Source organism: Amia ocellicauda, unplaced genomic scaffold (genome assembly GCF_036373705.1).
Source record: "Amia ocellicauda isolate fAmiCal2 unplaced genomic scaffold, fAmiCal2.hap1 HAP1_SCAFFOLD_68, whole genome shotgun sequence".
Lineage (NCBI taxonomy): Eukaryota > Metazoa > Chordata > Actinopteri > Amiiformes > Amiidae > Amia > Amia ocellicauda.
The window spans coordinates 427,501-442,935 of NW_027102996.1; the positions used below are offsets into that span (position 1 = coordinate 427,501).

Consider the following 15,435-nt stretch of genomic DNA (forward strand, 5'->3'; position numbering starts at 1 on the left):
GGGGGTAAGAAAACACACAAATCCAGCAGCTCCTGTATTTCAATACACCAGAACCCAATATTATTGGCGAGTCGGGTAGTCCATCATCACAGTTCGAGGGCAGGCATCATTTCAGTAATTTCATCCCGTTGCATTCACATCCGTGCCTTGAATGAGATTGAATGTGATCTTTGCTCTCAAGTATGTTCCCAAGTTTTACACTTTCGTGCTTTGCATGAATGGGAATGGAACCGTGTGTGTTGAATGAGGCTCCTTGTGAGCACTGAACTTTGTCCGGTGGAGTTCCTTTTTGTGTTGCTGTAATTGTGTCATTTCTCGATGAGAAAGATTAGGCAACATTTAGTCACTTCTAGCCATGATGCTCAATTTATTTACGAATGTACCCTAGTTACTAGGGACCGTTTACGTTGGAGAACAAGATCTATTGTATGCCTGTGTATTTGGGGAAGTCAAATCTGAAATAATGATGAAATTGCGTGTATCCAAAGTTAAAACTCGTGATTTGTCGCCCTCTGGTGTGTAAAAGATGCAAAAGCTTACAGCACCTGGTATTCCCAGGCGGTCTCCCATCCAAGTACTGACCAGGCCCGAGCCTGCTTAGCTTCCGAGATCGGACGAGATCGGGCGTATTCAGGCTAGTATGGCCGTAAGCCAGGGAGGCTGTCCCTGACGCTCTACTTAAAGGGAAGGCAATATCCGTTTCTGCCGTTCATACTTACAGTTGAACTGTCTCTCTACTCTAAAGCCCGGGACACACCAGCGCGCCGCAGACAGTCCCTGCTAACACGCCACGTTGTGGCAACATTGTGGCAACGTTGTGCGTTAGCTGGGGTGCCACACCAGACCGGAACTATATATTACAAAACGAACACATTGTCTTGATAAAACAGCTGTAATTGAGTGCCTGACACGCCAGTCAAGCGCAATCTTGAGAAGGTGTGCATTTCAGTAAGGATTTCAATTGACATGCAGTATGAAACTGAAAGGAGGTTGCATCACTATGATGCATAACATTGCATGTATTGTATTTTCAAGTGTGTGCATTCATCCTGTTGTCATTTTGTTTTGAAAGCAGAAGAATCATTCAACAGGTTGCTGAGACAAATGTAAACCAGTAAAACATATGAAGAGAAACAAACCTTGAATATAAGTTCAGTTGTTTAAACATTTGACAAACTATGGTGAGGGGGTAAGAAAACATACAAATCCAGCAGCTCCTGTATTTCAATACACCAGAACCCAACATTATTGGCGAGTCGGGTAGTCCATCATCACAGTTCGAGGGCAGGCATCATTTCAGTAATTTCATCCCGTTGCATTCACATCCGTGCCTTGAATGAGATTGAATGTGATCTTTGCTCTCAAGTATGTTCCCAAGTTTTACACTTTCGTGCTTTGCATGAATGGGAATGGAACCGTGTGTGTTGAATGAGGCTCCTTGTGAGCACTGAACTTTGTCCGGTGGAGTTCCTTTTTGTGTTGCTGTAATTGTGTCATTTCTCGATGAGAAAGATTAGGCAACATTTAGTCACTTCTAGCCATGATGCTCAATTTATTTACGAATGTACCCTAGTTACTAGGGACCGTTTACGTTGGAGAACAAGATCTATTGTATGCCTGTGTATTTGGGGAAGTCAAATCTGAAATAATGATGAAATTGCGTGTATCCAAAGTTAAAACTCGTGATTTGTCGCCCTCTGGTGTGTAAAAGATGCAAAAGCTTACAGCACCTGGTATTCCCAGGTGGTCTCCCATACAAGTACTGACCAGGCCCAAGCCTCCTTAGCTTCCGAGATCGGACGAGATCGGGCGTATTCAGGCTAGTATGGCCGTAAGCCAGGGAGGCTGTCCCTGACGCTCTACTTAAAGGGAAGGCAATATCCGTTTCTGCCGTTCATACTTACAGTTGAACTGTCTCTCTACTCTAAAGCCCGGGACACACCAGCGCGCCGCAGACAGTCCCTGCTAACACGCCACGTTGTGGCAACATTGTGGCAACGTTGTGCGTTAGCTGGGGTGCCACACCAGACCGGAACTATATATTACAAAACGAACACATTGTCTTGATAAAACAGCTGTAATTGAGTGCCTGACACGCCAGTCAAGCGCAATCTTGAGAAGGTGTGCATTTCAGTAAGGATTTCAATTGACATGCAGTATGAAACTGAAAGGAGGTTGCATCACTATGATGCATAACATTGCATGTATTGTATTTTCAAGTGTGTGCATTCATCCTTTTGTCATTTTGTTTTGAAAGCAGAAGAATCATTCAACAGGTTGCTGAGACAAATGTAAACCAGTAAAACATATGAAGAGAAACAAACCTTGAATATAAGTTCAGTTGTTTAAACATTTGACAAACTATGGTGAGGGGGTAAGAAAACACACAAATCCAGCAGCTCCTGTATTTCAATACACCAGAACCCAATATTATTGGCGAGTCGGGTAGTCCATCATCACAGTTCGAGGGCAGGCATCATTTCAGTAATTTCATCCCGTTGCATTCACATCCGTGCCTTGAATGAGATTGAATGTGATCTTTGCTCTCAAGTATGTTCCCAAGTTTTACACTTTCGTGCTTTGCATGAATGGGAATGGAACCGTGTGTGTTGAATGAGGCTCCTTGTGAGCACTGATCTTTGTCCGGTGGAGTTCCTTTTTGTGTTGCTGTAATTGTGTCATTTCTCGATGAGAAAGATTAGGCAACATTTAGTCACTTCTAGCCATGATGCTCAATTTATTTACGAATGTACCCTAGTTACTAGGGACCGTTTACGTTGGAGAACAAGATCTATTGTATGCCTGTGTATTTGGGGAAGTCAAATCTGAAATAATGATGAAATTGCGTGTATCCAAAGTTAAAACTCGTGATTTGTCGCGCTCTGGTGTGTAAAAGATGCAAAAGCTTACAGCACCTGGTATTCCCAGGCGGTCTCCCATCCAAGTACTGACCAGGCCCGAGCCTGCTTAGCTTCCGAGATCGGACGAGATCGGGCGTATTCAGGCTAGTATGGCCGTAAGCCAGGGAGGCTGTCCCTGACGCTCTACTTAAAGGGATGGCAATATCCGTTTCTGCCGTTCATACTTACAGTTGAACTGTCTCTCTACTCTAAAGCCCGGGACACACCAGCGCGCCGCAGACAGTCCCTGCTAATATGCCACGTTGTGGCAACGTTGTGCGTTAGCTGGGGTGCCACACCAGACCGGAACTATATTTTACAAAACGAACACATTTGTCTTGATAAAACAGCTGTAATTGAGTGCCTGACACGCCAGTCAAGCGCAATCTTGAGAAGGTGTGCATTTCAGTAAGGATTTCAATTGACATGCAGTATGAAACTGAAAGGAGGTTGCATCACTATGATGCATAACATTGCATGTATTGTATTTTCAAGTGTGTGCATTCATCCTGTTGTCATTTTGTTTTGAAAGCAGAAGAATCATTCAACAGGTTGCTGAGACAAATGTAAACCAGTAAAACATATGAAGAGAAACAAACCTTGAATATAAGTTCAGTTGTTTAAACATTTGACAAACTATGGTGAGGGGGTAAGAAAACACACAAATCCAGCAGCTCCTGTATTTCAATACACCAGAACCCAATATTATTGGCGAGTCGGGTAGTCCATCATCACAGTTCGAGGGCAGGCATCATTTCAGTAATTTCATCCCGTTGCATTCACATCCGTGCCTTGAATGAGATTCAATGTGATCTTTGCTCTCAAGTATGTTCCCAAGTTTTACACTTTCGTGCTTTGCATGAATGGGAATGGAACCGTGTGTGTTGAATGAGGCTCCTTGTGAGCACTGATCTTTGTCCGGTGGAGTTCCTTTTTGTGTTGCTGTAATTGTGTCATTTCTCGATGAGAAAGATTAGGCAACATTTAGTCACTTCTAGCCATGATGCTCAATTTATTTACGAATGTACCCTAGTTACTAGGGACCGTTTACGTTGGAGAACAAGATCTATTGTATGCCTGTGTATTTGGGGAAGTCAAATCTGAAATAATGATGAAATTGCGTGTATCCAAAGTTAAAACTCGTGATTTGTCGCGCTCTGGTGTGTAAAAGATGCAAAAGCTTACAGCACCTGGTATTCCCAGGCGGTCTCCCATCCAAGTACTGACCAGGCCCGAGCCTGCTTAGCTTCCGAGATCGGACGAGATCGGGCGTATTCAGGCTAGTATGGCCGTAAGCCAGGGAGGCTGTCCCTGACGCTCTACTTAAAGGGATGGCAATATCCGTTTCTGCCGTTCATACTTACAGTTGAACTGTCTCTCTACTCTAAAGCCCGGGACACACCAGCGCGCCGCAGACAGTCCCTGCTAATATGCCACGTTGTGGCAACGTTGTGCGTTAGCTGGGGTGCCACACCAGACCGGAACTATATTTTACAAAACGAACACATTTGTCTTGATAAAACAGCTGTAATTGAGTGCCTGACACGCCAGTCAAGCGCAATCTTGAGAAGGTGTGCATTTCAGTAAGGATTTCAATTGACATGCAGTATGAAACTGAAAGGAGGTTGCATCACTATGATGCATAACATTGCATGTATTGTATTTTCAAGTGTGTGCATTCATCCTGTTGTCATTTTGTTTTGAAAGCAGAAGAATCATTCAACAGGTTGCTGAGACAAATGTAAACCAGTAAAACATATGAAGAGAAACAAACCTTGAATATAAGTTCAGTTGTTTAAACATTTGACAAACTATGGTGAGGGGGTAAGAAAACACACAAATCCAGCAGCTCCTGTATTTCAATACACCAGAACCCAATATTATTGGCGAGTCGGGTAGTCCATCATCACAGTTCGAGGGCAGGCATCATTTCAGTAATTTCATCCCGTTGCATTCACATCCGTGCCTTGAATGAGATTGAATGTGATCTTTGCTCTCAAGTATGTTCCCAAGTTTTACACTTTCGTGCTTTGCATGAATGGGAATGGAACCGTGTGTGTTGAATGAGGCTCCTTGTGAGCACTGATCTTTGTCCGGTGGAGTTCCTTTTTGTGTTGCTGTAATTGTGTCATTTCTCGATGAGAAAGATTAGGCAACATTTAGTCACTTCTAGCCATGATGCTCAATTTATTTACGAATGTACCCTAGTTACTAGGGACCGTTTACGTTGGAGAACAAGATCTATTGTATGCCTGTGTATTTGGGGAAGTCAAATCTGAAATAATGATGAAATTGCGTGTATCCAAAGTTAAAACTCGTGATTTGTCGCGCTCTGGTGTGTAAAAGATGCAAAAGCTTACAGCACCTGGTATTCCCAGGCGGTCTCCCATCCAAGTACTGACCAGGCCCGAGCCTGCTTAGCTTCCGAGATCGGACGAGATCGGGCGTATTCAGGCTAGTATGGCCGTAAGCCAGGGAGGCTGTCCCTGACGCTCTACTTAAAGGGATGGCAATATCCGTTTCTGCCGTTCATACTTACAGTTGAACTGTCTCTCTACTCTAAAGCCCGGGACACACCAGCGCGCCGCAGACAGTCCCTGCTAATATGCCACGTTGTGGCAACGTTGTGCGTTAGCTGGGGTGCCACACCAGACCGGAACTATATTTTACAAAACGAACACATTTGTCTTGATAAAACAGCTGTAATTGAGTGCCTGACACGCCAGTCAAGCGCAATCTTGAGAAGGTGTGCATTTCAGTAAGGATTTCAATTGACATGCAGTATGAAACTGAAAGGAGGTTGCATCACTATGATGCATAACATTGCATGTATTGTATTTTCAAGTGTGTGCATTCATCCTGTTGTCATTTTGTTTTGAAAGCAGAAGAATCATTCAACAGGTTGCTGAGACAAATGTAAACCAGTAAAACATATGAAGAGAAACAAACCTTGAATATAAGTTCAGTTGTTTAAACATTTGACAAACTATGGTGAGGGGGTAAGAAAACACACAAATCCAGCAGCTCCTGTATTTCAATACACCAGAACCCAATATTATTGGCGAGTCGGGTAGTCCATCATCACAGTTCGAGGGCAGGCATCATTTCAGTAATTTCACCCCGTTGCATTCACATCCGTGCCTTGAATGAGATTGAATGTGATCTTTGCTCTCAAGTATGTTCCCAAGTTTTACACTTTCGTGCTTTGCATGAATGGGAATGGAACCGTGTGTGTTGAATGAGGCTCCTTGTGAGCACTGATCTTTGTCCGGTGGAGTTCCTTTTTGTGTTGCTGTAATTGTGTCATTTCTCGATGAGAAAGATTAGGCAACATTTAGTCACTTCTAGCCATGATGCTCAATTTATTTACGAATGTACCCTAGTTACTAGGGACCGTTTACGTTGGAGAACAAGATCTATTGTATGCCTGTGTATTTGGGGAAGTCAAATCTGAAATAATGATGAAATTGCGTGTATCCAAAGTTAAAACTCGTGATTTGTCGCGCTCTGGTGTGTAAAAGATGCAAAAGCTTACAGCACCTGGTATTCCCAGGCGGTCTCCCATCCAAGTACTGACCAGGCCCGAGCCTGCTTAGCTTCCGAGATCGGACGAGATCGGGCGTATTCAGACTAGTATGGCCGTAAGCCAGGGAGGCTGTCCCTGACGCTCTACTTAAAGGGATGGCAATATCCGTTTCTGCCGTTCATACTTACAGTTGAACTGTCTCTCTACTCTAAAGCCCGGGACACACCAGCGCGCCGCAGACAGTCCCTGCTAATATGCCACGTTGTGGCAACGTTGTGCGTTAGCTGGGGTGCCACACCAGACCGGAACTATATTTTACAAAACGAACACATTTGTCTTGATAAAACAGCTGTAATTGAGTGCCTGACACGCCAGTCAAGCGCAATCTTGAGAAGGTGTGCATTTCAGTAAGGATTTCAATTGACATGCAGTATGAAACTGAAAGGAGGTTGCATCACTATGATGCATAACATTGCATGTATTGTATTTTCAAGTGTGTGCATTCATCCTGTTGTCATTTTGTTTTGAAAGCAGAAGAATCATTCAACAGGTTGCTGAGACAAATGTAAACCAGTAAAACATATGAAGAGAAACAAACCTTGAATATAAGTTCAGTTGTTTAAACATTTGACAAACTATGGTGAGGGGGTAAGAAAACACACAAATCCAGCAGCTCCTGTATTTCAATACACCAGAACCCAATATTATTGGCGAGTCGGGTAGTCCATCATCACAGTTCGAGGGCAGGCATCATTTCAGTAATTTCATCCCGTTGCATTCACATCCGTGCCTTGAATGAGATTCAATGTGATCTTTGCTCTCAAGTATGTTCCCAAGTTTTACACTTTCGTGCTTTGCATGAATGGGAATGGAACCGTGTGTGTTGAATGAGGCTCCTTGTGAGCACTGATCTTTGTCCGGTGGAGTTCCTTTTTGTGTTGCTGTAATTGTGTCATTTCTCGATGAGAAAGATTAGGCAACATTTAGTCACTTCTAGCCATGATGCTCAATTTATTTACGAATGTACCCTAGTTACTAGGGACCGTTTACGTTGGAGAACAAGATCTATTGTATGCCTGTGTATTTGGGGAAGTCAAATCTGAAATAATGATGAAATTGCGTGTATCCAAAGTTAAAACTCGTGATTTGTCGCGCTCTGGTGTGTAAAAGATGCAAAAGCTTACAGCACCTGGTATTCCCAGGCGGTCTCCCATCCAAGTACTGACCAGGCCCGAGCCTGCTTAGCTTCCGAGATCGGACGAGATCGGGCGTATTCAGGCTAGTATGGCCGTAAGCCAGGGAGGGTGTCCCTGACGCTCTACTTAAAGGGATGGCAATATCCGTTTCTGCCGTTCATACTTACAGTTGAACTGTCTCTCTACTCTAAAGCCCGGGACACACCAGCGCGCCGCAGACAGTCCCTGCTAATATGCCACGTTGTGGCAACGTTGTGCGTTAGCTGGGGTGCCACACCAGACCGGAACTATATTTTACAAAACGAACACATTTGTCTTGATAAAACAGCTGTAATTGAGTGCCTGACACGCCAGTCAAGCGCAATCTTGAGAAGGTGTGCATTTCAGTAAGGATTTCAATTGACATGCAGTATGAAACTGAAAGGAGGTTGCATCACTATGATGCATAACATTGCATGTATTGTATTTTCAAGTGTGTGCATTCATCCTGTTGTCATTTTGTTTTGAAAGCAGAAGAATCATTCAACAGGTTGCTGAGACAAATGTAAACCAGTAAAACATATGAAGAGAAACAAACCTTGAATATAAGTTCAGTTGTTTAAACATTTGACAAACTATGGTGAGGGGGTAAGAAAACACACAAATCCAGCAGCTCCTGTATTTCAATACACCAGAACCCAATATTATTGGCGAGTCGGGTAGTCCATCATCACAGTTCGAGGGCAGGCATCATTTCAGTAATTTCACCCCGTTGCATTCACATCCGTGCCTTGAATGAGATTGAATGTGATCTTTGCTCTCAAGTATGTTCCCAAGTTTTACACTTTCGTGCTTTGCATGAATGGGAATGGAACCGTGTGTGTTGAATGAGGCTCCTTGTGAGCACTGATCTTTGTCCGGTGGAGTTCCTTTTTGTGTTGCTGTAATTGTGTCATTTCTCGATGAGAAAGATTAGGCAACATTTAGTCACTTCTAGCCATGATGCTCAATTTATTTACGAATGTACCCTAGTTACTAGGGACCGTTTACGTTGGAGAACAAGATCTATTGTATGCCTGTGTATTTGGGGAAGTCAAATCTGAAATAATGATGAAATTGCGTGTATCCAAAGTTAAAACTCGTGATTTGTCGCCCTTTGGTGTGTAAAAGATGCAAAAGCTTACAGCACCTGGTATTCCCAGGCGGTCTCCCATCCAAGTACTGACCAGGCCCGAGCCTGCTTAGCTTCCGAGATCGGACGAGATCGGGCGTATTCAGGCTAGTATGGCCGTAAGCCAGGGAGGATGTCCCTGACGCTCTACTTAAAGGGATGGCAATATCCGTTTCTGCCGTTCATACTTACAGTTGAACTGTCTCTCTACTCTAAAGCCCGGGACACACCAGCGCGCCGCAGACAGTCCCTGCTAATATGCCACGTTGTGGCAACGTTGTGCGTTAGCTGGGGTGCCACACCAGACCGGAACTATATTTTACAAAACGAACACATTTGTCTTGATAAAACAGCTGTAATTGAGTGCCTGACACGCCAGTCAAGCGCAATCTTGAGAAGGTGTGCATTTCAGTAAGGATTTCAATTGACATGCAGTATGAAACTGAAAGGAGGTTGCATCACTATGATGCATAACATTGCATGTATTGTATTTTCAAGTGTGTGCATTCATCCTGTTGTCATTTTGTTTTGAAAGCAGAAGAATCATTCAACAGGTTGCTGAGACAAATGTAAACCAGTAAAACATATGAAGAGAAACAAACCTTGAATATAAGTTCAGTTGTTTAAACATTTGACAAACTATGGTGAGGGGGTAAGAAAACACACAAATCCAGCAGCTCCTGTATTTCAATACACCAGAACCCAATATTATTGGCGAGTCGGGTAGTCCATCATCACAGTTCGAGGGCAGGCATCATTTCAGTAATTTCACCCCGTTGCATTCACATCCGTGCCTTGAATGAGATTGAATGTGATCTTTGCTCTCAAGTATGTTCCCAAGTTTTACACTTTCGTGCTTTGCATGAATGGGAATGGAACCGTGTGTGTTGAATGAGGCTCCTTGTGAGCACTGATCTTTGTCCGGTGGAGTTCCTTTTTGTGTTGCTGTAATTGTGTCATTTCTCGATGAGAAAGATTAGGCAACATTTAGTCACTTCTAGCCATGATGCTCAATTTATTTACGAATGTACCCTAGTTACTAGGGACCGTTTACGTTGGAGAACAAGATCTATTGTATGCCTGTGTATTTGGGGAAGTCAAATCTGAAATAATGATGAAATTGCGTGTATCCAAAGTTAAAACTCGTGATTTGTCGCCCTTTGGTGTGTAAAAGATGCAAAAGCTTACAGCACCTGGTATTCCCAGGCGGTCTCCCATCCAAGTACTGACCAGGCCCGAGCCTGCTTAGCTTCCGAGATCGGACGAGATCGGGCGTATTCAGGCTAGTATGGCCGTAAGCCAGGGAGGCTGTCCCTGACGCTCTACTTAAAGGGATGGCAATATCCGTTTCTGCCGTTCATACTTACAGTTGAACTGTCTCTCTACTCTAAAGCCCGGGACACACCAGCGCGCCGCAGACAGTCCCTGCTAATATGCCACGTTGTGGCAACGTTGTGCGTTAGCTGGGGTGCCACACCAGACCGGAACTATATTTTACAAAACGAACACATTTGTCTTGATAAAACAGCTGTAATTGAGTGCCTGACACGCCAGTCAAGCGCAATCTTGAGAAGGTGTGCATTTCAGTAAGGATTTCAATTGACATGCAGTATGAAACTGAAAGGAGGTTGCATCACTATGATGCATAACATTGCATGTATTGTATTTTCAAGTGTGTGCATTCATCCTGTTGTCATTTTGTTTTGAAAGCAGAAGAATCATTCAACAGGTTGCTGAGACAAATGTAAACCAGTAAAACATATGAAGAGAAAAAAACCTTGAATATAAGTTCAGTTGTTTAAACATTTGACAAACTATGGTGAGGGGGTAAGAAAACACACAAATCCAGCAGCTCCTGTATTTCAATACACCAGAACCCAATATTATTGGCGAGTCGGGTAGTCCATCATCACAGTTCGAGGGCAGGCATCATTTCAGTAATTTCACCCCGTTGCATTCACATCCGTGCCTTGAATGAGATTGAATGTGATCTTTGCTCTCAAGTATGTTCCCAAGTTTTACACTTTCGTGCTTTGCATGAATGGGAATGGAACCGTGTGTGTTGAATGAGGCTCCTTGTGAGCACTGATCTTTGTCCGGTGGAGTTCCTTTTTGTGTTGCTGTAATTGTGTCATTTCTCGATGAGAAAGATTAGGCAACATTTAGTCACTTCTAGCCATGATGCTCAATTTATTTACGAATGTACCCTAGTTACTAGGGACCGTTTACGTTGGAGAACAAGATCTATTGTATGCCTGTGTATTTGGGGAAGTCAAATCTGAAATAATGATGAAATTGCGTGTATCCAAAGTTAAAACTCGTGATTTGTCGCGCTCTGGTGTGTAAAAGATGCAAAAGCTTACAGCACCTGGTATTCCCAGGCGGTCTCCCATCCAAGTACTGACCAGGCCCGAGCCTGCTTAGCTTCCGAGATCGGACGAGATCGGGCGTATTCAGGCTAGTATGGCCGTAAGCCAGGGAGGCTGTCCCTGACGCTCTACTTAAAGGGATGGCAATATCCGTTTCTGCCGTTCATACTTACAGTTGAACTGTCTCTCTACTCTAAAGCCCGGGACACACCAGCGCGCCGCAGACAGTCCCTGCTAATATGCCACGTTGTGGCAACGTTGTGCGTTAGCTGGGGTGCCACACCAGACCGGAACTATATTTTACAAAACGAACACATTTGTCTTGATAAAACAGCTGTAATTGAGTGCCTGACACGCCAGTCAAGCGCAATCTTGAGAAGGTGTGCATTTCAGTAAGGATTTCAATTGACATGCAGTATGAAACTGAAAGGAGGTTGCATCACTATGATGCATAACATTGCATGTTTTGTATTTTCAAGTGTGTGCATTCATCCTGTTGTCATTTTGTTTTGAAAGCAGAAGAATCATTCAACAGGTTGCTGAGACAAATGTAAACCAGTAAAACATATGAAGAGAAACAAACCTTGAATATAAGTTCAGTTGTTTAAACATTTGACAAACTATGGTGAGGGGGTAAGAAAACACACAAATCCAGCAGCTCCTGTATTTCAATACACCAGAACCCAATATTATTGGCGAGTCGGGTAGTCCATCATCACAGTTCGAGGGCAGGCATCATTTCAGTAATTTCATCCCGTTGCATTCACATCCGTGCCTTGAATGAGATTCAATGTGATCTTTGCTCTCAAGTATGTTCCCAAGTTTTACACTTTCGTGCTTTGCATGAATGGGAATGGAACCGTGTGTGTTGAATGAGGCTCCTTGTGAGCACTGAACTTTGTCCGGTGGAGTTCCTTTTTGTGTTGCTGTAATTGTGTCATTTCTCGATGAGAAAGATTAGGCAACATTTAGTCACTTCTAGCCATGATGCTCAATTTATTTACAAATGTACAATAGTTACTAGGGACCGTTTACGTTGGAGAACAAGATCTATTGAATGCCTGTGTATTTGGGGAAGTCAAATCTGAAATAATGATGAAATTGCGTGTATCCAAAGTTAAAACTTGTGATTTGTCGCCCTTTGGTGTGTAAAAGATGCAAAAGCTTACAGCACCTGGTATTCCCAGGCGGTCTCCCATCCAAGTACTGACAAGGCCCGAGCCTGCTTAGCTTCCGAGATCGGACGAGATCGGGCGTATTCAGGCTAGTATGGCCGTAAGCCAGGGAGGCTGTCCCTGACGCTCTACTTAAAGGGAAGGCAATATCCGTTTCTGCCGTTCATACTTACAGTTGAACTGTCTCTCTACTCTAAAGCCCGGGACACACCAGCGCGCCGCAGACAGTCCCTGCTAACACGAAACGTTGTGGCAACATTGTGGCAACGTTGTGCGTTAGCTGGGGTGCCACACCAGACCGGAACTATATATTACAAAACGAACACATTGTCTTGATAAAACAGCTGTAATTGAGTGCCTGACACGCCAGTCAAGCGCAATCTTGAGAAGGTGTGCATTTCAGTAAGGATTTCAATTGACATGCAGTATGAAACTGAAAGGAGGTTGCATCACTATGATGCATAACATTGCATGTATTGTATTTTCAAGTGTGTGCATTCATCCTGTTGTCATTTTGTTTTGAAAGCAGAAGAATCATTCAACAGGTTGCTGAGACAAATGTAAACCAGTAAAACATATGAAGAGAAACAAACCTTGAATATAAGTTCAGTTGTTTAAACATTTGACAAACTATGGTGAGGGGGTAAGAAAACACACAAATCCAGCAGCTCCTGTATTTCAATACACCAGAAGCCAATATTATTGGCGAGTCGGGTAGTCCATCATCACAGTTCGAGGGCAGGCATCATTTCAGTAATTTCATCCCGTTGCATTCACATCCGTGCCTTGAATGAGATTCAATGTGATCTTTGCTCTCAAGTATGTTCCCAAGTTTTACACTTTCGTGCTTTGCATGAATGGGAATGGAACCGTGTGTGTTGAATGAGGCTCCTTGTGAGCACTGAACTTTGTCCGGTGGAGTTCCTTTTTGTGTTGCTGTAATTGTGTCATTTCTCGATGAGAAAGATTAGGCAACATTTAGTCACTTCTAGCCATGATGCTCAATTTATTTACAAATGTACACTAGTTACTAGGGACCGTTTACGTTGGAGAACAAGATCTATTGTATGCCTGTGTATTTGGGGAAGTCAAATCTGAAATAATGATGAAATTGCGTGTATCCAAAGTTAAAACTTGTGATTTGTCGCCCTTTGGTGTGTAAAAGATGCAAAAGCTTACAGCACCTGGTATTCCCAGGCGGTCTCCCATCCAAGTACTGACCAGGCCCGAGCCTGCTTAGCTTCCGAGATCGGACGAGATTGGGCGTATTCAGGCTAGTATGGCCGTAAGCCAGGGAGGCTGTCCCTGACGCTCTACTTAAAGGGAAGGCAATATCCGTTTCTGCCGTTCATACTTACAGTTGAACTGTCTCTCTACTCTAAAGCCCGGGACACACCAGCGCGCCGCAGACAGTCCCTGCTAACACGCCACGTTGTGGCAACATTGTGGCAACGTTGTGCGTTAGCTGGGGTGCCACACCAGACCGGAACTATATATTACAAAACGAACACATTGTCTTGATAAAACAGCTGTAATTGAGTTCCTGACACGCCAGTCAAGCGCAATCTTGAGAAGGTGTGCATTTCAGTAAGGATTTCAATTGACATGCAGTATGAAACTGAAAGGAGGTTGCATCACTATGATGCATAACATTGCATGTATTGTATTTTCAAGTGTTTGCATTCATCCTGTTGTCATTTTGTTTTGAAAGCAGAAGAATCATTCAACAGGTTGCTGAGACAAATGTAAACCAGTAAAACATATGAAGAGAAACAAACCTTGAATATAAGTTCAGTTGTTTAAACATTTGACAAACTATGGTGAGGGGGTAAGAAAACACACAAATCCAGCAGCTCCTGTATTTCAATACACCAGAACCCAATATTATTGGCGAGTCGGGTAGTCCATCATCACAGTTCGAGGGCAGGCATCATTTCAGTAATTTCATCCCGTTGCATTCACATCCGTGCCTTGAATGAGATTGAATGTGATCTTTGCTCTCAAGTATGTTCCCAAGTTTTACACTTTCGTGCTTTGCATGAATGGGAATGGAACCGTGTGTGTTGAATGAGGCTCCTTGTGAGCACTGAACTTTGTCCGGTGGAGTTCCTTTTTGTGTTGCTGTAATTGTGTCATTTCTCGATGAGAAAGATTAGGCAACATTTAGTCACTTCTAGCCATGATGCTCAATTTATTTACGAATGTACCCTAGTTACTAGGGACCGATTACGTTGGAGAACAAGATCTATTGTATGCCTGTGTATTTGGGGAAGTCAAATCTGAAATAATGATGAAATTGCGTGTATCCAAAGTTAAAACTCGTGATTTGTCGCCCTCTGGTGTGTAAAAGATGCAAAAGCTTACAGCACCTGGTATTCCCAGGCGGTCTCCCATCCAAGTACTGACCAGGCCCGAGCCTGCTTAGCTTCCGAGATCGGACGAGATCGGGCGTATTCAGGCTAGTATGGCCGTAAGCCAGGGAGGCTGTCCCTGACGCTCTACTTAAAGGGAAGGCAATATCCGTTTCTGCCGTTCATACTTACAGTTGAACTGTCTCTCTACTCTAAAGCCCGGGACACACCAGCGCGCCGCAGACAGTCCCTGCTAACACGCCACGTTGTGGCAACATTGTGGCAACGTTGTGCGTTAGCTGGGGTGCCACACCAGACCGGAACTATATATTACAAAACGAACACATTGTCTTGATAAAACAGCTGTAATTGAGTGCCTGACACGCCAGTCAAGCGCAATCTTGACAAGGTGTGCATTTCAGTAAGGATTTCAATTGACATGCAGTATGAAACTGAAAGGAGGTTGCATCACTATGATGCATAACATTGCATGTATTGTATTTTCAAGTGTGTGCATTCATCCTGTTGTCATTTTGTTTTGAAAGCAGAAGAATCATTCAACAGGTTGCTGAGACAAATGTAAACCAGTAAAACATATGAAGAGAAACAAACCTTGAATATAAGTTCAGTTGTTTAAACATTTGACAAACTATGGTGAGGGGGTAAGAAAACATACAAATCCAGCAGCTCCTGTATTTCAATACACCAGAACCCAACATGATTGGCGAGTCGGGTAGTCCATCATCACAGTTCGAGGGCAGGCATCAT

General features: G+C 43.6%; 13 non-coding genes across 13 annotated transcripts; all 13 read right to left on the reverse strand.

The window, feature by feature from the left end:
- Positions 1-533: 533 nt before the first annotated feature.
- Positions 534-652, reverse strand: LOC136741374 (5S ribosomal RNA). The gene has a single exon (XR_010814069.1). It is a non-coding gene; the product is annotated as a 5S ribosomal RNA (ribosomal RNA).
- A 1,066-nt stretch (positions 653-1,718) lies between these two features.
- Positions 1,719-1,837, reverse strand: LOC136741645 (5S ribosomal RNA). Its single transcript, XR_010814329.1, has one exon. It is a non-coding gene; the product is annotated as a 5S ribosomal RNA (ribosomal RNA).
- A 1,066-nt stretch (positions 1,838-2,903) lies between these two features.
- On the reverse strand, positions 2,904-3,022 carry LOC136741375 (5S ribosomal RNA). The gene has a single exon (XR_010814070.1). It is a non-coding gene; the product is annotated as a 5S ribosomal RNA (ribosomal RNA).
- Positions 3,023-4,078: 1,056 nt separating this feature from the next.
- On the reverse strand, positions 4,079-4,197 carry LOC136741377 (5S ribosomal RNA). The gene has a single exon (XR_010814072.1). It is a non-coding gene; the product is annotated as a 5S ribosomal RNA (ribosomal RNA).
- A 1,056-nt stretch (positions 4,198-5,253) lies between these two features.
- LOC136741378 (5S ribosomal RNA) lies at positions 5,254-5,372 on the reverse strand. The gene has a single exon (XR_010814073.1). It is a non-coding gene; the product is annotated as a 5S ribosomal RNA (ribosomal RNA).
- Positions 5,373-6,428: 1,056 nt separating this feature from the next.
- Positions 6,429-6,547, reverse strand: LOC136741461 (5S ribosomal RNA). The gene has a single exon (XR_010814153.1). It is a non-coding gene; the product is annotated as a 5S ribosomal RNA (ribosomal RNA).
- A 1,056-nt stretch (positions 6,548-7,603) lies between these two features.
- On the reverse strand, positions 7,604-7,722 carry LOC136741379 (5S ribosomal RNA). Its single transcript, XR_010814074.1, has one exon. It is a non-coding gene; the product is annotated as a 5S ribosomal RNA (ribosomal RNA).
- A 1,056-nt stretch (positions 7,723-8,778) lies between these two features.
- On the reverse strand, positions 8,779-8,897 carry LOC136741380 (5S ribosomal RNA). The gene has a single exon (XR_010814075.1). It is a non-coding gene; the product is annotated as a 5S ribosomal RNA (ribosomal RNA).
- A 1,056-nt stretch (positions 8,898-9,953) lies between these two features.
- LOC136741382 (5S ribosomal RNA) lies at positions 9,954-10,072 on the reverse strand. The gene has a single exon (XR_010814076.1). It is a non-coding gene; the product is annotated as a 5S ribosomal RNA (ribosomal RNA).
- A 1,056-nt stretch (positions 10,073-11,128) lies between these two features.
- On the reverse strand, positions 11,129-11,247 carry LOC136741383 (5S ribosomal RNA). The gene has a single exon (XR_010814077.1). It is a non-coding gene; the product is annotated as a 5S ribosomal RNA (ribosomal RNA).
- Positions 11,248-12,303: 1,056 nt separating this feature from the next.
- Positions 12,304-12,422, reverse strand: LOC136741615 (5S ribosomal RNA). Its single transcript, XR_010814300.1, has one exon. It is a non-coding gene; the product is annotated as a 5S ribosomal RNA (ribosomal RNA).
- A 1,066-nt stretch (positions 12,423-13,488) lies between these two features.
- On the reverse strand, positions 13,489-13,607 carry LOC136741604 (5S ribosomal RNA). The gene has a single exon (XR_010814289.1). It is a non-coding gene; the product is annotated as a 5S ribosomal RNA (ribosomal RNA).
- Positions 13,608-14,673: 1,066 nt separating this feature from the next.
- On the reverse strand, positions 14,674-14,792 carry LOC136741384 (5S ribosomal RNA). Its single transcript, XR_010814078.1, has one exon. It is a non-coding gene; the product is annotated as a 5S ribosomal RNA (ribosomal RNA).
- Between the last annotated feature and the right edge of the window lie 643 nt (positions 14,793-15,435).